This window comes from Anas platyrhynchos, chromosome 6 (genome assembly GCF_047663525.1).
Source record: "Anas platyrhynchos isolate ZD024472 breed Pekin duck chromosome 6, IASCAAS_PekinDuck_T2T, whole genome shotgun sequence".
In the NCBI taxonomy this organism is placed as follows: domain Eukaryota; kingdom Metazoa; phylum Chordata; class Aves; order Anseriformes; family Anatidae; genus Anas; species Anas platyrhynchos.
The window spans coordinates 31316813-31337081 of record NC_092592.1 but is presented as its reverse complement, the minus strand read 5'-3'; the positions used below and the strand labels follow the sequence as shown (position 1 = coordinate 31337081).

The window sequence follows — 20269 nt, the reverse complement described above, 5'->3', positions numbered from 1 at the left end:
CCTGCCAGGATGCATGCCCTCATTCAGACAAGTTTAGGAATCCACCAGATGGAAAAACATAGGCCAAAATATCCATCTACTTCTTGCATGGTCTCATCTACATGTGATTGTGCCCTATGGCACAATCACATAGACACGTTAGCCAGGAAGAATGAATCAAGGTCATTCAGGTAATACCACACAGCAGAAGAGCAGCAAGAGTACTGCAAGGCAAAGCACAGACATCAGCTACCCATATAACGTTGAGGATGCCTTCATCCAAACTGTCCCTGACCCAAAAGCTGACAGTGTGGAGACAGTCCAGGAGAAATGGAAGGATTTAACTGGTTTCATAGCCTTGCCACCAAAGTCCAGCCCTGGAGAAAACCAAACACATTTTACCTATGCCATGAGGTCAAGGACAAGTGGAGGTAGCTGCAATTTCCCTGTCTAGGAGGAGTTACAACACTGACAGTGCCGAACTGAACCAAGGATCCTTTCATGCCAGGATAGGGGTTAACTTATGATGTTTGTATCTTATTGTGTTTAACCTCATGTTTCCAGGCACAATAAAAAGATATTTCTAAATAGGTAACTTCAGTGTGGAAATTTCCATTTTAAACTAGCATCCTTCCAAAAAAAAAAAAAAAAAAAAAAGAAAAAATCTTTGCAAAATAGACAGCTGCCCAAAGGCTATCTTATTTGCATAACGAGTGTTCCCATCAAACAGAAAAATTAAAGCCCTCTGAGTTCAAATTTAACATTAGCAACATTCTTGAAAACTGCCCCAGGGTGCAGAAATACGCGTAAGTGTTTTTACTCTGGTGCCAGAAGTGATTGTACCTTCAGGAAATGCTTTTTAAACCAGTTTCCGACTCTCACTCAAACTACTTAAATACCTTCTTACAGTTCCCATGCTGGGTTTTGTTACAGATTCCATCACAAATGCTGAATCCCCAAAATTTCACGAACTACGTCCTTGGAAAAGCATGGGAAATCATACGGGGATAAGGGACACTCATTTCCAATAGGATCTGCTGCAAACCATAGACCCCAAACCCATACCTGATGGCTTTCTAAAGTTGCCTCTCTCATTCATATAATAGTAGCACTGTATGTCAGATTCCTGGGATGCTTGAAAAATGGTTAGAATTTTTTTTTGTCTTCTTAAGTTTCTCGCTTTTGTACTGCTAAGCTTTGTATAAATGTAAGGTAAGAAAACTATTCTTCGTGTTTCATTATTGAGAATGCAGCCACCACTGTGAAGCCACAATAAGACTTTCTTCAGGCAACAGCCTACTAGATAAATTTAAGACTATTATTTCTACATACTTCCCATTCTTAAAGAATATTTTCAAATGGTCTTATAATCACCAACTTTTAGAACAAGGTTTTACAATACGAAAGAAAAAAAATGTGAAAATGTGACTCCTGTCTTATTTCCCTGCAGTATTGTTATTTTTTTCAATACAGAAGTGAATAATAATAATAATAATAATAAAAAAGCACTTATTCCTGCAAGGATGAAAAAGAAAAAGAAAACAAATAAAAAATAGTGGTTTGACTTGCAATTTACTCAGGATATTCTAAATATAAAGTATAGCCAGCATGAAGACAAAACATTTTCCCGTGAACCTTGTTGATGAAAAACACATGGTCCTCTTCTTAAATTACATCCTTCACTGAAATGGTTCACAGAAATCTGGTCAGCTACAACAAAATCTAACCTGAATAGGGTCTTTTGCTAAAAACATGGATTCTTATCTTCCCACAAAATATCTGCTGAAGTAGGAAACAGTATCTTTTCCTCCCCGGAGGAAAAAAAAAAAAAAAAGTGTTTTGTTTGTTTGTTTGTTTTTACAAACTAGAAGTATGGATCAAATGTTGTTTTCTAGTGGTTCTCCATTCTCTCATTACTAAAGTATACTAATTTATTTAACAGTAAGGGTGACCTGGGATAAGAACAATTAACAAAGAGAATTGGTGGTTTATCTCTTGTTGTCTTTTGGTTAAGCCAGTAGATCTAGAAGCTCTGTTTTGATGAAGACATGAGCTCCTGGTCTTCAGACAGATGTGATCAGAAGAAATTCTGTGGCTGATGTTATGAAGATCTTAAAGCTCCATTTTGATCTTAAAATCTGCCCTCGATGCCTACACTGTTGTGTTAACTCAGGACTTGTACCAAGCTCAAGCTCTAAACCTTTGGTTCACTTGATGGCTCTAGTCTGAACCTGACGGTCACACAAACAGATGAAAGGGAGTACACAGTACAGAGGATTCATGGTGAAGATCACAGTTTAAGAAACCCAGAGGCTAGGAAAAGATTTGCCTGCACTTTATAATCAGCTCTATTAAATAAACAGATCTGCTCCAAACAGACTGTATTACTAATTGCTATTCCTTAATCCCCAGAGTTAACATTTCTATCACTTGGCTGAGGAGTAAACTTACTGTCCTGCAGAAGAGGTGGCCTGTCACATCCCATGAGGAACAGCTGAGAAATGAGAGCAGCTGAAGATCGGCAACTATTTCATGTTTATTTCCACAAGATGATTATATAATTATGTGCAGTGAAGGGACATGGAAAACAACCACAGCATGAGCATGCAGAATTTGTGGATAGGCAAAATGATTGCATTTACTAGGTATATTATTAGTGACACCTAATTTACTCTGTCAGAGTGGCACTAGGAGGGACTAATTAAAACAAAACCTTGTGCTCAGGAAAAGCATCAGGGACAGACTTTACCAATCTGCACAGAGCTCATGCCTGTCAGTGTGAAGTGTTTCTGCAGTGGTACATTTTACCTTCTTTAAAGCAGAGTCTTTTCCTCTAAGACAACTCTTAATTTCCAAAGACCAGATCACGATCACTGGCACTCACTAATTGTCCAGACTTGCTTCCTTGAACAAGTTTAAGATTTTGAGTTTTGAGCCTCTAATCACAATTTTTAAAGTTTTTTTTTCTGCTTTTCATGGTCCTGGAAATCTATTTCACAAATCTGTTAACAAACTAACAAACTAAAAATAGCAGGCAGGATGAGGAGAAGGAGTGGAAAGAGAGATACTGTGGTATTCCCAGCCATGACTGATTGTGGACCAACTCACTGCCTGCTTCTTGAATGAAATTAACTCACCACCCACACCCCACACTCCCCCAAAATAGGCATTTTGCAGGGCATTAAATTCATTCAGTGTAGGGCTGGTGCAAAGGGAGAAAGGATGTTCTCAGTATTTTCCAGTATGAATGTCCTTTTGTGGACATTCTTCAAAGTGTTTCTCTCGTTCTTATCCACACAACCCTACACCGCACAGCCTCTCTCTTGGTAATGATGGAGACAGCAGCCAGCACAGACCACATCTCCCAGCTTCCCCTTTGCTGAGAACTGGATGAAAACCCTGTAGCCACCTCATAGGAACAGTCTTGTATGCAAGGAAGAGAATACAAGAAGATCCTCAAGCTGAGTGTATTTTAAAGGACTTAAGAAGGACTTAAGAATTAATGTGTTGTTTTGTTTTTTTTTTCCATGTACTTTTGAGCCCTGCCCAAATTTTCACATTTTATCACATGTATTCACATGTTCTGGCAGGACAAAAGTAGTTGTATTGACCACATCAGACAGATCACATTGACGGGCACATAATAAAGGTATGCCTGCTGCACATCAGGCAGGGAGAGTTCTGCATTGCTAAAGCTGTCATATGCCAAGCTCTGGGTATTTCAGCAAATTAGTTGCTTCCTCACCACAGGCTGTTATTTTGAGGATGCCCCAAAAGAGCCTGGTTTAAAATTCACTGAAGTTACAGAACTGCAATACCTCTCATTTCAGTGGGAGTTCATTTAGTGACTGGGCTTCTGTCCACAAATACATTTCCGACCATTGCCATGCTTGTCTTCACAGTTTCTGGCTGGAGCCAGGTACTGCAGGATGGCTGTTTAGTGTTCACAGTAATATGCAGAGAATAAGAATTTGCAGTTATTCATTCTCAGTGGCTAAAATTACCTCAGTTTCTCTATCACTGGTTTGGATGTGGAACCTACAAGACCTCAGGGAAGAGAAACTGTCTCTGCTTTATGCTTCTGAAGTTCAGGCAGGCTGCAAACCCAGGAGACAGGACACAAAGCTGCACCCCCAAGTCCACTACTTTGCTATATCTATCACGTATCTCTCAATTTGTGACATTCAGTGATCACTGCCAGCATGGGCTTTGGCCACAGAGCAGTGCAGCGGTGCTGAAAGCTCCATGTGAGAAGAGCAGCTGGATTAGGCCCTGGCAGGGATAGCTCTGTCCTTTCCCGTGGGCAGACCACCTGGATGGCAGAAAATAGGCCATGTGTGGTGGTTCACGTTAGGACAGCAACAAAGACTTTTAGAATTTTCACATAAATGTTTTCAGAATCAAAGTATGAAAGAAGTTACAACAGAGACAGCTCGGAGCTTAAAGCAGCTGGTCAGCCCACTGCTGGCCTTTTCCTCAGCTCAGCTGCAAAATATTTTTCAAAGTACATCCCCTTCAAATGATTCCTGCAGGTCCATGTATTCCTTTAGAAAGACAAAAGTTGCCTCCCCTGCTGTTTCATTCACACAGCAGTTCGGAATAATACTATTACTTGGACAGTTAGAGGATCACATTCCTCCACCTTGTTCTGTGTGAGAGCTGCACCTAGCAATCTCTCTGGTCAGTTCAATCTGTTGCTTAGACCTCATCAGCCTTGGGTAGTATTGGTAAGGTTGCTCTAATGAGACTATCTTCCTCTCTCAGAAAGGCAATTCAGGGAAACCAGACAGCTCTCATAGTACAACCACTCATCTATTTGCCAGCCACACTGGCTCTGTAAGACCTGACCATGCTTTCCCAATGCAGTTCATTCAGTGAAGTTTGTACCCAAACCCAAATGATTCACCATATTTCTGGCTCAAGGAACTTCCAAAGGGTGGGAGAAACTTAGTTTTAAAGCTGGGGAAAACAGAACAGGCTAGGATGAACATACATAGATTCAATTTTGTCACTGCTCCTGGCATCCTGAGGCTTTTTGATTCCCTGGATCTTTCGTTTTTGACATGACATGCAGTCAAAATCTGAAAATGTGGGAAATGCCATCAGCAGATAGCAAGGTCCCTGGAGGTCAGTACAAGAGGTGGGTATACAACATACACATCCAGGTAACAAGACTTCACTTCCAGCCTGATGGGGCAGTGGCTGTTTTCAGAGCAACACAGTTTTTATTCAACTTGAGATGGTTTTCAGAGAGGCAGGAGGTGAGCTGTCTTAGAATAATTGTCATAAGCTGCTGTACAATTGCACCACACCACCCTCAGTCAGATAAATTACTTTTGGGGGAAGAGGTTCATAACAATCCCAGACATGCCTAATGGTTCCACCACGAGTCTCTGGGTAAAGCCTAGGACCATAAATAAAATGAAATCATTACATAAAATTATTTGTGCTACTACAGGGCTTGAGATCCCCAGCTGAAATGAGACCCTACTTTCTAGCAGGTGCTGTGCAAAGTCAGCCAGAGCTAGCCCCTGCCTGAATTATTTGTCATCTCAGCAGAACGGAGGAGAGTAGAGGGCAGAGAGGGCACTTGGTCCTTCTCTTGCCACAGGCTTGGGGCAGGAGGAGATTTGGGGCCAGCTGAGGCCAGCACACGGGGCAGCACAGAGCAGAGGTTTTGCAATACCACATGAAGCAGGTAATTTGCTGAGCCTTATTTTTGTCATTGTCATTATTAAATACATTACCAGAGCCTCCTCAAGCAGAGCAAAGCAAGATAATCTCCTCAAGCTATGCTTCAAGAGGCATATTATACCCCCCACCAAACTTATTGATTTAAGTGAAATATGCATGCTATCTTTACTCTATGGTTTTCAAGGCTCATGAATGCTATTGTAATTATTTTCATAACACAGATCAATAAGTACAGTCAAAACAGGCCTTGCCTGCCTCAGGGGACAGGCATTAAGAATGACTGGGAAACAGCTATTTCAAGAGATCTTTTTGCCCAACAAACAAAGGGAGTTTGCTTTAAGCTCTCACCTTTCTGGGAAAAAATCTTATTTGTAACTCAGTCCTTGAACTGGTTTTGAATCAGAAGATGGCAAGAGCTTTCACTTGGAATTAGGGAATTGTGTTAACCTGGCTTTAAAAAAAAAATGTTCTAAATCTGAAACCATTTGAAAATTATTCATAAGAAAACCATCCATATTTAAAAACATCCTACCCCCTCGCTGGTGGCGAGTTTCATGTATCACTTGGATGCAGAGCTCTGCCCAATACTCCACAAAGCTCCTCCTGCAGGTAAAACTTGTATCCACTTCACTGTTGAACCATTTGCAGCACAAAAGATACCAAATATCAATAAAATAAATGAAAAATCCTCCCTTCTTGCTACATTGGAGAACTCTCTGAGTGTGTTTGTTGCTTGCTCCAAGATGAAATATGCCTTGTTATTTATGCAGCAAACTAGCACACTTCTGAAGACATAAATAAAAATATCGAGGTGGAACACTAAGGAGTTTATTAGCTTAGTTATTAAGACCTCTTTACATTTAACAACCTAAAGCATACACAAGGCAATTTGTAATCAGCACTTTTCAAGCTCTGAATAATCCCTTCCTTAAGCAAGCTCTCCTGCTTCCTTGAAAACATCTTTCATGTCTTCAATCCTTCTGAGAGGAAAGCCACATTCATTAAAACAACTTAGCTGTGCTTTTCTCTCTTCCCCTCATTCCTTAATGTCTCCCATTCTTGACTGAGTTAATTAATTTGAAAGACATTTGGAGCTGCAGAGCCTCCTGGCAGGGCAAGGCTCAGCCCTGGGAGAACATTTCGGGCAGATGGGATCCAGCAGGGTAAAGGACCAGTGTGACGCAGGGATGTGGCCACTAGCAGACCTTTTAGTGGGAGCCTGAGATGCCTGTTACTCTTTCCCAGTTGCACTTTCTGCTCTGATCAGAGATCTCTTCCCTCTCCAGGCATCTCCTCTCTCACCCAGGCTGCACTTCCCATCTCTATCTCATGCAACATCTCTCACCTTTTCCCATCCCCTCGTGCTCTGCTGATCATCGTGGTACTTGAGTACCTTCTCCCTTATCACAAGTCTTTCCTTCTCCCTTTCCCTTAGTTTTATTGGCTTTCTATCCTTCCAACATAACATTTAAAAATATTTCTGCTGCTAACTAACATTTACGAGATGGTGCCGTGCTTATTGTAGCCTTGCATACACATCAGATATTTTAGGTTAATACATTCTCATTCCCATGCTGCTGAGGGGCTGCAATACATCATTCCAAAGCAACCTAACAGTATGCAGTGCACCTAAAGATATCTCATAGCATAGTTTTTTGCAATGACCATGCAAGTGAGACACCTTCTGGTAAGGGTAACATGGAACACAGAGAGAGTTTACAAATAACACTTCTTTTACGTAATCCTTGAAAACATACCCAAGACAAAGCTGACTGAGATCACAGAAACAAAATTAACGTTCAGACATGAATCCTAAAAATCTGTGCCATCTTTTCAGATCTACCTTTCCTCCGAAAATCATAATGTAGGCAATTCAAATTATTTCCCTGTCCATTTAAATGGCAAGTCTCTCTTTTTCTGAATGTTCCTTAAGTTTATCTCAAATTCAAAAGGTAAAGAATATGTGTCTGAAATACCTACCTGATAGCTTCCAGGATAGCTACAACACCATCTGGCATGACAAGATGTTCTGTGACCTCTCCTTTAAGCTTTGCATTTGCTCTTTCTTGGTGTTGTTTCCATTAATCTCAAATAAATAATATTAGACTGAGAGCATATGGTGAATCTAAGAACCTAATACAGACAGCCAATTCAATTACTGTCAGTAGAAGGGGTGGTTTTGCAAGAAGACAATGAGAGAGGTAATCAGTAAACAGATGAGATATTAACTGTAGCTACTGTGGGCCAGACTAAGGATCTGTCTCTTACCAAAAGGCACAAGCAGAGCTAAACCAGGGAATGCTCTGGGCAGCACCTTGTTTGCCTTGGCACAACAATGCAACACCAAAAGGTCATGCTGTAACACATAGCTACTTTGATTGTTTTTCAAAGCTGTAAGCTTGCCAGCCTTTTATGAGCACACATTCTGAAGACAGGGAAGAAAGAGACCCTAGAGTTTTGTTCAGCAAAAGAGACCCCAGAATTTGGTCAGGCAGTATTTCCTAAATTTGCCATGAGTAAAAATATTTTCATGAATTAACTTAGATTTTGAAGGAATTATCTTTAAAATAAAATAAAATAATTCCAATCCAAATATTTTGGTAGGGTGCTAATGCAAAAGCTCAGGTTAAAAGTGTCAACAGTATAAACTAAAAGGACTGCTAAAACAGATCCTTATTCTTACATTTCTATTGCCAACAGAGATCAAATAGAATCATGCTGTCAGCAGTGTGTAAAAAAAAAAAAAAGTATTAAAAATCCAGTCCTGAGCAGCCAAAATACAGAATACATTATTTAAATAGAAGCTGACACATACATAGCATCACAATCAGAATCATTTTAATTCATTTGACAAGATCTTGAATTATTAGAAAAAGCTTGTTCAGTGGATAGGAAGTTCCAAAACACATACCAGCTTCCTAACCTCTCATAAACTCCTCCTAACTTCGTGCACATATTACAGACTGGAAGAGTCTCTTCAACAGGCTACAGACAGGAAAAGAACAGATTCTGACACACAGCTCACGTTTATGGACGTGACTGAAACGAGACCTCCCTTGCACTGTAGTTGGATGACTGAGTCATATGATCCCTATTTGTATTCTCAGGGTCTTGGAGACCACTGGACCTGAATGCAGGAAAGAATTTTATCCTTCTTCAGATTAATTGGAATTTTGTGCAGACAAAAGGAAGAACAACACTTACCTTTTTCTGCAGCACAGGACATTTTTTCATAAGTATTTTCTACCCATTTTTTTCCCCCGCAGTAGTTTTAAAGCATTCTTAGCTTTGATGTCATCTTTTTTCTTTGCTGGTGGTATCTGCTTGGAGATTAATGCCTAGATAATAGAATACTACACAAAACCATCAGCAAGCAAATTAAAATGATCTAATACTCCTTTCTGGCTTTACGCTTTTTGAAATCATTAAAAAAAAAAAAAAAAAGAGAGAGAGAGACAGAAGCATACCTGTGCAATTGTAAAGAAAAATCCTCTGATCTTTAAGCTGGTTGTGATTCCTGGAGACTTATACAATGGTTGATGAATGTCAGGAGAAGATAGCATTGTGTGCCTGGGGACTTCGCTGCAGCAGGACTCGCTGGAACTTCACTACAAAAAGCCCTGGTGTCTAAGGTGGCTTCCCTTAAAGGGAATAATGCAGTCCCTTAAAGGGATAATGCAGTGAGGGGGGTTATTTGCAGCCTTAAACTTAGGCAGATACTCCGGTGTTCTGCAGGAGCAGGGGAAAAGCTTAGAGCACTACAGAAGGGATTAAAGATAGCTCCTGCTTTATAAAAGAAAAAGGTGGCTGGTAAAACCTTCTCTGCTTTTCCTCTTCTCCACTAACAATTTTTTTCCTTTTGTAGCAAAGATCGTGAAGGTCAGAATACAAAATGTTGGGTGGAACAGGCTGTTGTGGGTCTCATGTTGCCCAGAGAAAGGCTGCCTGAACTTTTAGTCTTCAGAGATTTGGCAGTTCAGCCAAAGGGTGTTTTTTTCCCTTTCCTTTTAGAAGGAAAAAAAAAAAAAAAAAAAGTGTTTGTTTTCCACAGGAAAAATATAAACATATTTTTGTAAGAAAACCAATTCTTTATAGATTTCTTTTGGGTGAAGCAATATGATACTGAAGCTTGGGTTTCTGGCAAGAAGCCAAAATATTTCCTGGGAAATCAACCAATTAATAATAGGTAACACCATGGGAACAGCTCCAGCGCAAATACCTCCTCCTGGTGTACGGGTCTTTAGAAGATGGGCAGAGCACATTCCCCACTCCCACAAACGAGGGGAATTTGGATCGCTTCATTCCTGCCATTCTTGCCCTCTAAATACACTCACAGGCTGAAAACTTCACGGGAAAAGAGAAAACTGAAATGAAAGCTAAGCCAATAATTTTTTACCCTCCTTGGTACTGTGAAGGGAAAAGACTGCTCTTCTGGCTGGTCTGCAGCCCAGCAGACAACACAAGAGGGCTCTGTGGCTGCACTCAGGCAGCCCCACCACACACCAGCCCTCTCAGCCATGGATTTCTCCCGACCTGGTCCTTCTGAACCAGCCACCACTGCTGGTTGCTTGCTGGTGGCACCCCTCCTCCCTGAAATCTCCTATCCCCAGCTGCCCCCACCTCTCCATGTTGCTTGGTTTGGGACCCAGGATGCCCCCTCACAGCATTAGCTGGAAAAGTGAGTTGGTGTGGGGCAGTAAAACAGGCAACAGACCTGCCCAGGGGATGATAAGCTCCACAGACAGAGAAACATGTTGTATGTTAAGTGCTTGCCCTGGTTTTCAAGTTGTTTGCATTTTTCTAAAGAACCTCAGAGCAGACAAAGGTTTCATTTCTGCTCCTCCTCTCCTGAAACCATTAAAGCTTTGGCTGCGGGCAGAGCCCGCTACATGGCTGGCATCTGCAGTGCATGACCAGGAACAGTCCCTCCTGGGCCTGATCCTTGTCCCCATTCCCACCACTGCCCCCACCCTGTCACACCCTGGGGTTTCTCCCCGGTGCTGCAACCACTGCTCTTGCTGCAGGAGCCACAGCCCGAGCAGGAAGAGGGCAGGGCCTTCATCTTCATGCTTCTGCCACTATAGCTCAGCTGATTTTTCTGAGATCTTTCTGGACACTTTGGTTCTCAGGGATTTTTGCCTTTTTGCTATGATCATTCATGCCCTGTCCTGGCCAAGGAGGGATGCTGTGTCGGGGATCTGGGAACATCCCTGAAAGGGGCTGGTTAAGCAACACAGCATATCTGTCACATAGGACTGAACATTGGCAAGGGCCTTGTTTCATATTTTGTGCTCCTGGCCAGTCTACTGTCCTTCTTGTAACCAGTTTTGGGGTTTCGGGAGTATACAAAAAGAGAAAATACCACACTGGGTTCATCCTTCCCATCTGACTCCTTCAGGAGATCTTGCCACACCTCGAGGTTCGGGTTAATTTCTAGCAGAGGTACCCTGGCTGGAAGGTCAGACAGCAGCAGGGAGGCTGCGGGGCACTTCCAATGAAGACGTGCACTGAATTCTGCGTGGGAAAAAAAAATTGCCCATTTCTCTCTGCCCAGCCTGGGACAGCACAGTGGTGAGTTTGTTCATTTCCACATTGACCGCTGGTGTATTGCACTTGAAGTGATTTTATTTCTAGGAAAGAAAAAAAAAAAAAAAAAAAAAGTAGTCCAGGGAAAATATCATCTCAGTGGGATTTGTTCCAGTGAGAATTATCTTCCCCCCTCGCTGAGGAGCTCTGACGTTCACCAAGGGACATACACAGCCCCAGGTACGTCAGGCAGCTGCTGACAGCGTCACAGTTTTGTTGTTGATGGGTTTTTCCCTGTACCTTCGAAAGTGTCACAGACACCCAATAGTTTTGATGTGAATCCTCTCCTCAGAAAACCTGCTGCACAGCCATGTCTCTTGCCTTGCTAATCGGTCTTGCACGTATAAAGCATTTTTTCCAAACTCTTTCCTTTACTGACTGCTCTTTTCTTTGGTGCCAAATAAAATACCAATCTGAAAAAAATAAATAAATAAAAAATATAAATAAAACACCCCAAGTAAAAGCCAAAAGTCCCTGGACCACCTTCTTGGAGTTCAGGAAATAGAGCATCATTGCATTAAATGTCAAAGTTTGTCAAAATCTCTTGGCCTGCCCCAGTGTAAGACTTTTAACCATCCCACGTTGATAACTGAGCAACCCAAGCAGCATACAACAGCACCTTGACTCAGACCATACATGTACATCTAGCCAGTCACACAAGAGCAGCATGAGCCTGCAGCGAGGAGAGTTAAAGCCCTAACATCCTCAAAGGACAGACAGACTGTAACCACAGGGCAGGGCATGCCTCTGTAAATACACTTCAACTTTTGCACAGCACATCTGGCAAGAGGGTCGCTGGAACCTGCTGCACTGCTAGGACACGTGCATCCTTCTTGCAGTCCACAGCATCCACTAAAACTGCCCAGCAGGTCCCTGAGGGTTGAGGTCAAGGGGTATGTTTGCCCTCTGCCAGCAGGTGACCAGTGCAGAGACTGGTGCAGCTGGAGGAAACAAAGGTCTGGCCCCTCTGCAGACACATTCCCAGTCAGCCAAGTCTCCAGGTGGCAGATCAGAGGAGCCAGCTGCACTGATGTAAATTAGACCTGTTTTCTCCCTCTTGCACACAAATACAAGCTACAGATGACAGAAGACATGCTAGAAGCTGCTATTTATGAGGAGCAGCTTAACACTGATGAGTTATGGAGCAAATGGAAACCAAGGCTCAGACTGAGACCTCAGATAAGTGAGACGGGGGCAGTCAGTGATTTCTGCATACATCTCAGTGCACACTGATGAGAAAAATGCTGAGGCTAGCTCAGGGCTATCAGGAGCAGAGGCAGCATTGAAGTGTCTGGAAACAGTCTGCTGTAGGACAGCAAGGGGAGATACGGGACTGCAATGGGATACAGGGAGGGACTGAGGAGCCTCCTATGGCTAATCTGCCAAGAAAAAGGCAAACATTTTGTCCTTGTCTAAGCTCCAGCCCAACCAAGATCCTCACAAATATTTCCAGACTGCAGGAGCACAAGCAATATCCTTAAACCTGAGGGAAAGAGCCTGGGGGATGGAGTAGGTTTGCTCAAAGCCCAATGGGCAGAGCAAAAGGAGATTATCCTCGTGAACAAAGCCAAGTGCACACCTTGCTGCCCCCGGGCCCAGCAGGTGTCCTTAGGCATGGAGGAGTTTGGATGGCAAAAGCTTGTAAGAAGCAGCAGGTCCTTGCACATGCGTGGAGAACAGCAGTGGAGCTCCCTTTCCAGAGCAACAGCAGATAGGAAATCCCTGCCCCAAGGCACTGAGACCCCACAACCTACCCTCCCCACAGGCACAGCCTCCACAGCTCCCGACGCCACGTCCATGACAGAGCTCTGCCTGCAAGAGACAATTCCATTTCAGTGCAACAGATTCAAACTCTAATTGAGTTTTGCCATTTAAACCAGGGCAGGAGCAGCTCTGCCAGCCTGCAGCCATGAGAGCTATTTTTGAAGAGAATTGTGAAACTGGCCAGGAAGTCAAATATGACATTTTTAAACCGTTTTTAAGTCTGTGTATGTGTGTGTGCATGCACATGTGTGCATTGCCTTCTGCAGGCAAGAAACAATTACTCCCTGTGCACGGGAGGAGCCTTGGTTACTTTAAATGTGTGGCTGCTGAGACGGCTTCTTTGTGGCTGTTGAAAAACAAAGAAAAAAATCTTCAGCTTATGTGTTTCCCTGCTTTACATGACTCACCGCAATGGAAAAAACCTTTTGCTTCTTTTCTTTTTGCCCCGTCTCGTCCCAGACACCATCTATCTTCATGCCAGTCCACAGCTGCTTACATGGCGCTGCTCGCTCCTTTATGTTCTTTAATTCAAGTACATAGTCCAGAGGTTATTTGGAATATAGCTTATTCCCCTCTCTCTGTGTAGCACAAAGAAAGACTCCTTTAGCATGAAGACATCAGATTAGGACTCAGATCTGGCTTTTATAGTCAGTACCAATTCACATTTCTGGCATGACTCAGTTATTCCCTTCTATTTGGGCAAAAGTGCAATAAAACTTTGTCTTTCATCCTGTTCTCTCTCCAAAGTCCAAGATGTTTTCTCTTCAGCAGTATTTAGTACAATGAGCCCCCATTACACTTCCACCACAAATTACATCGTAAACCTGTATTTTCTGTCATTTTCTTATATTCTATTCTAAGTACTCTTTACTTTTACAGAGCTAAGTGAACTCCTTGGTAGATACTTTGATCTCTATTTTAACAGGCCTTTGCAGTTAAATCAGTGTAAGGAATAAAAGTCAATACACGCATACTGAGGTAGTTTCAATTTCATTGATTTTTTTCAGTAAGGAAATAGTCATGAGAGTATTTTGCTGTTTTTCACCTTCTTATAGATAGAATGACCGGCATGTTTTGAAGATTCAAATACTTTAATGAATACTTTTTATATAAAAGCTTCCATTTTGGTGAAGAAAAATTAATGTGCATCCAATCATAATTTTGTGTTGCAAACAAAGATTCTTAGCTACTGTGGGGTCTTGCTTTGAATTTATCTCAAAACAGTATTCAGGATTTGTCTTCCTAATGGCCTTGACAGTGCTTGATATTATGTGATGTGTTTCTGGGCCTGCCATCCAGCCAGTTTCTCAGCTACCTCAAGGAGAGAGGACTCCATGGCTGAGCCACTGTTTTCATGAAGCACAGCATAAAAACCAGGCTCCTTGAGGTATCTGAGATGTGAAATTGGCCCATGTTTTATGCCAAATGCAGCAGATAGCTTCGCTGAAAATTGCATTGTTTTTAGAAGAGAAAGCAAAATGGGAAAAAGTCAATGGGAATACTCTTTTTGGCATCCCTGGGCCTTGGACCAGTTCTTTGAAGACTGACTTTTCAAGAGGAGAGCTGTAATGTTGAACTAGGCCTCGAAATTACTTCCTTGGTCTAAACTCTTAAATATTTTACAGTCATGTTAAAGAGGAAGACTGTCTGCCACACTTAGCCCTTCAAAGCCATTTTTCTGAAGAGATGTGAAAGAGCAGAGAACAGCTTATATTGATGTAGACTTATTTGGAGATCTGGAAAAAAATGATGCATGTTTCTGGATCTGGCCAACATTGCTCAGAACTCAAACATACCACAGGTTATCAAAGATTACCAAACCCATGTGTGTGTTACCTGGGCCAAAGTAAATGTCCACACTCATAGCTGATGGCACCAACAAGATGCAACATGGTTTGCTGACATCCCAGGGAGAGCTCAGCCAAAGGCCATCAGCATGATCGGGTGCTGAAGCACATGCTACATGCAGAGATGCTGAAAGCACTGGGGAAGTTCAAACTGCGGGGTGAGAAAGCTAAAGAGGTGTTTGTTGTCTTCCACTGCCTGAAAGGAGATTATGGAAAAGAAGCCAAGCTCCTCCTGTAGGAACATAATGAAAGGATGCGGAACAGCAATCACAAAGACATGAGGAAAAAAAAAAAAATCATCACCAGGAGAGAGGTTTAGCATGGAAATAAGCAACCAGTGAGTCTGTGGACTGTCCACCCTCAGCCCAAGCCCTGAGCAACTTGACCTGCATTTGGTGTTGATCCTGTTTCAGGTAGGAGGATGGACTGAATGACCTCCCCAGGTCCCTTCCAGCCTGAGCCATTCCTTGCATCTGTGGTTCACCAGGATTCAGCATACCTTGCATTACTTCAGGCTAAGACTGTATCCAAATGCTGAGGTTTAGAGATGCACGGGAACTCAGTGAGCTCAGAAAAGGGACTGAAAACTATGGTTGAAGATTCTTTCAGCTGGCACTGAAGTTTCAGCAACATTCTTGAATTAACTGTATAGCTAATTATCTCCATTGCTCTTACTAACAATATTTGAACATTCTCAGATTATGAGCACTTTTAAACAAGCAGAAAATTTCAGAGTCTGTAGCTGACTTGACAGTTTCTCTGTTAGTAAAGCTATGCTTCCTAAATATGCAGGACTCTTTTCACAGAAGTATAGTCTGGATACATTGGTATATTTTACTCTTGGGAGGTATTATTAACAGATGTGTATATTAGTTAAGGATATATTTTGAGACAAAATGCTATTTTTTCATAGTAGATTGTTACATCACATGAAGCAACAAATGCTAGAAAACCATGGATTTATTTCAGAAAAGTGAATATTAAAAGTGTATAAATATGATATTACAAATGTATCTGCTTGAAAAGCCTCTCTTAGATATAAAGCACTCTTCCTTTGCATCTGCTTTGCCTCTGCTGCTGTTCTGTCAATAATTTATCTAGAATTAATTATTGAGATACTATTTTTTCTAAATTTAAGTAAAATCTTGACAGCACAAAGCATGGAATCATAAATTCAGTGTTGAACTGTTCAAGCAAAGACTAAGAAAAGAATTCTTATTAGCATACAAATAGATGAGATATTGTTAAAGGGAACATGCTGCTCAGGAAGCATTTTTACAAATGTTATTTTTTAAGTGTTCTACAGGATGGAAGTCCCCTCTTAATAGTGGCATTTAAAAAATGTCATTAAGGTCTTAATCCTCTAATGTGCCACGTGTGGGTGGCTGCTGTCCATATGCTGACTGAGGTCAGGGAAGAGGTGGACTTCGTGAGGGATGGGAGTATCTCAGCTGAGCATCACACTGGTTTACAGGCTTACAGATCCTGCCTGCCTCAAACCCCAAAGACCACAGAGAAGGTTTTCAGCAAAGTGCAACATGAGGAATTCAGAAAAATGAATGGGAAGAAACATCTGAAGAGCATTACTTTCACCAACAAACTCCGATTTCTGTGTTCTGTATCACTGGTTAGCAAAGGTAGGGTCAGAGGTCTCAAGTAACCAACAAGCATTTTTTATATTAATGTATGTTGAATTTATGATGATACTAATACATATTTAAAGAACTTACCTACCTTTAGCTGAACTGAAGAAATTCAAAGCTACTGTGCTTCCAGCATCTTGCACTGCAAAATAAAAAGGGTTGTCTTAAACAACCTTTGCTGGAAATGGTCTGTGCAGGATGCTGTCTCCTCTCACATGGGAGATGATAATTTCATTGCTTGCAACTATCTGATCATAAATTTAAGGAAATCCTAGTGGACTTCAAAAGAAAGCTTGCATTGCACTTTTGTGCCAAGGCAGTGGATAAAACCTGAAAAATGAAAATCCTCATTAAAACATTAATTAAAACGAAAGTGCTGCAAATTCCACCTGATACCCTACATCCTTGGCTCAGTCTAATCAAGCGTGGACAGTATCTAAGTCTCAGGAAACTAGAGATGGCTGAGGGTGAACGTCATGTTGGCAATAACAAAAAAGAGCTATTCACTTTGCAGACTATTAGTTGGGGTTTTTTTTGTTTGTTTGTTTTGGTCTTTTCTCCACATACAAACAAAATGCTTGAAGTCAACCAATGAAGTCATTGTAATGGCGTTCAGCAAGTTTTGTTTCAAACAGAAACTTTACATTGTAGCTAGGGCTCTCAACATCAAACTGTACAAATAAATAAATAAAAGTATACTTGAAGGACCTAAGTGCTGTATAATCTTTGAAGAAGCATATTTTTGGCACTACGTTGTAAAGAATGAGTACTGGAAGACAAATAGCTGCACCAGTACAAGTCATTATCAGTTAAATTATCAGAATCCAGCTGACACCAAACTCAAGTCAAGCAAATAATATAAGCATCCTAGAGAATACATGTACATCTGCATATGGGGTTCATTCTAGCAGTCACTAGAATAATTGGCTCATGGATATCCTGATGTATGTTAATTACCTCCTTTTCCAAAGAGCAGACAGACATTTGCAACTGGGATGCTCTATGCTTAAATTTGGTTGGCAGATTAAAAGAAAATTGAGATGAATGGAAGGTTCAGCAAAATAAGTATTATATGTCACTGGCCTGCACATCTACCACTGCTCTACGTCGGTGATTTAGTGGGTAAAGCCCACAAGAACTCAGGAATCCTTGATCCTAGCTCTAGTTTTAGCATTAACGTCTTTGTTAGAGTTATCAGGCACTGTAATCTAGATGTATAAGTACTGACATTTGAAATTGCTGTTGCTATTTTACCTGTCAATGTTACTTTACAGTTGATATCAATATAAGAAATGAAACCTGGTGTAGATAGACTGAGCTACTTGAAGAATTACAAAGAGAAGCTGGGAATGTGTTGGGAACCTGAGCGAAGTTATTTCTGTGTTTCTGGATAATGTGAGAACATTCAAAGTCACCTCTGTTCATGTACAGATACATCATTTTCACTCCTGCTCCAATTTCCACCTTCCTGTTGAAAGATTTCTTGAACTTGACTACCCCGAGAAATATGGGAAAAAATCTGAAAATTAGGTACTGAAGTTAATCATCTATGCTTTCTCTTTTTGTCAATGAAGAGACATCCTTACTACTTCTCCCCATGGCAGTCTGGAGGCAAACTGACAACACGATGTTAAAAATCTCAATTTTTCACACATTTTCACCCATACCAAAGGTGGCACAAGCTATGCATTATACAGATTTGGGGTCTTTAACGAAGGAGGCCCCCAACTATATATCCCTGATGTGCCACAAAACAACAATGCAACACGATGTCCACCAAAATAACCTGAAACTAGTGTTGGACTGTGAAGCAGTAAATAGGAGAAAGCAACAACGGAAGCAGAAGAAAAAAACATATAAATAAAGAAAAATAAACAAAGAAAAAGAAGGGAAAAAAAAAAGAAAAAAGGAAAGGAATGGAAAAAGAGAAAAGGAACTCAGCAGAAGAACTTCTGAGTCTGAGTCATTCTTTTAATAAAACTTTCTGTAAAGTTCAAAAACGCAACTGCATTTTTATCTCTGAGCCTGAAAAGATGAAAGGAGCAAGGAGCAGAAAGGTTGTAACTTTCATGTTTATACACAAATACTCCGAAAGAACCTGCCTCTGCCTCACACCTTCATTCAGTACTTAGAAGTGCAAACACAAATTAAGCAGACTCTTTGAAGTCCTCAGCTATGCAGAAGCCCTGGAAGAACAAGGAGTTCTGAGCTGAGGCAGAGGAAGAAAGGTACATACAATGTTGGAGAAGGACTATGAGAAGGAAGGAGACACAGGGAGAAGAGATGTGTGTTTTAGTCCTCTGAGTTTTCTTTGTACCAGGAGCCACGTTGAATGCATGGGGGAATTCAGCATGGAAGGACAAGAGAGTCCCTGTCCTGGCTTGGCAGCACTTCACAGGCCTCTCTGACAGACACCATTTGCACCATGCTCGGATCAAATCCACTTGGTAAGAGCCCACTTCCCAGGGCTGAAGACTGTGAGAGGATGCAGCAGGCAGGTAAATGGCAAGAAGAGGAGCTTCAGCTCATCATTATCAATGCTGCTGTGCATAGGAGGAAATCTGGCTGCAATCTAAATGCCAGCGGCATCCGATGCTCAGCTGGAGGTACCAAACACCCTCAACAGCAGGCCATGCTGGGCAGGGTGCCAGAGGCTTAGCAATCCTCCCACAAACCCACACCTTTAGCAGCTGGGCCCCATGGTGTCCCAAAAGAGTCCTCTGAATAACAAAGCTCAGAATGTATGGGATTCAATGCACGCTCTCCATTCCCCAACTGTTTCCATGTGCCACTGTCCATCCCATCCTTACTTCAACCCCTCTGGCCATGCTGCTCTGTGTTCTTGAATTAGACGGTTTGACATCAGCAATACTACACCACTGCTGCAGTCCTGCACAGTCTGGACAGATTTCAACAAGAGTCCTACTGAGCTTTCAATGAGAGTCAATACAAGAGAACTAGAGGACAAGAAGTTAACCTCTGATCAGTGGAGAAATGCCACAAATACCCGATTTGATAGAAGAGAATGTCAAATTCCAGTAGTGCTACTGATGCAAGAATCAAAACACTATATCCCAGATGGAAAGCTAAAACAGAATCCTTCAGAAAGTGAGTTCTTGTACTTGTTTTTGGAGCCTGAGGGTTCCTTGTTTTGTGTACAGAAAGGCAATATTGACTTTGGCAGCACAGTGTACACCCTGCAGGGCTCTGAGTCTCTTCCTGCTGCCCCTAGTTTGCTTCTTCCATAAACTCCTCTTAGGAATGAAAGGTTTTTATTAAAAAAAAAAAAAAAAAAATCCACTTAATGCATTTTCTCACATATGTCCAAGAGCAAAAAGAAAATGCTTAACCTCTGACCTCAAGGCTAAATTACAGTATGGTAAGTGATAAGAAGCCACTGCTTATTGTTTGCTTTAAGAACAGCAATAATGTCACCATTTTAGGTGACCTGCTGGGTTTAGCACTGAAGTGGTTTTTCTTGGTGGAATCAAATAGCTAGGGTTTTTCCCCTCAGGTTCCCTTGCAAATGCAAGTCTGCAGATTCCTGCTGATGTCCCAGATGTTACTGTTAAAATATATGGTTGTATATACATATATATTTTATATTTTAATATATACATGCATATATAATCTATATTTATATAAGAATATATCTATGACTGTGTGTGTACAAACATATGGAAGAAAACCTGGATTGTGTTTTTCTACCCAAAAGCAATTATTTGTGCTTAAGTTGGCTGTCTTCTACTGGTACCC

At 41.5% G+C, this 20269-nt stretch overlaps 1 long non-coding RNA gene across 20 annotated transcripts in view; it reads right to left on the bottom strand.

The window, feature by feature from the left end:
* LOC101803684 (uncharacterized) overlaps positions 1-20269 on the bottom strand; it is a 75556-nt gene that overhangs the window by 49562 nt on the left and 5725 nt on the right. For 17 of the 20 annotated variants that reach the window (XR_011810126.1, XR_011810121.1, XR_011810132.1 and 14 more), the window contains exons 3-8: positions 16605-16843; positions 14860-15102; positions 13431-13601; positions 13014-13071; positions 11500-11672; positions 9141-11303 (exon numbers count right to left, since the gene is read on the bottom strand). This is a non-coding gene — a long non-coding RNA (uncharacterized lncRNA). Of the gene's footprint in view, positions 1-8877; positions 9027-9140; positions 11304-11499; positions 11673-13013; positions 13072-13430; positions 13602-14859; positions 15103-16604; positions 16844-20269 lie in introns of all 20 variants that reach the window. The other 3 variants (XR_011810122.1, XR_011810124.1, XR_011810123.1) reach the window with 3 other exon arrangements.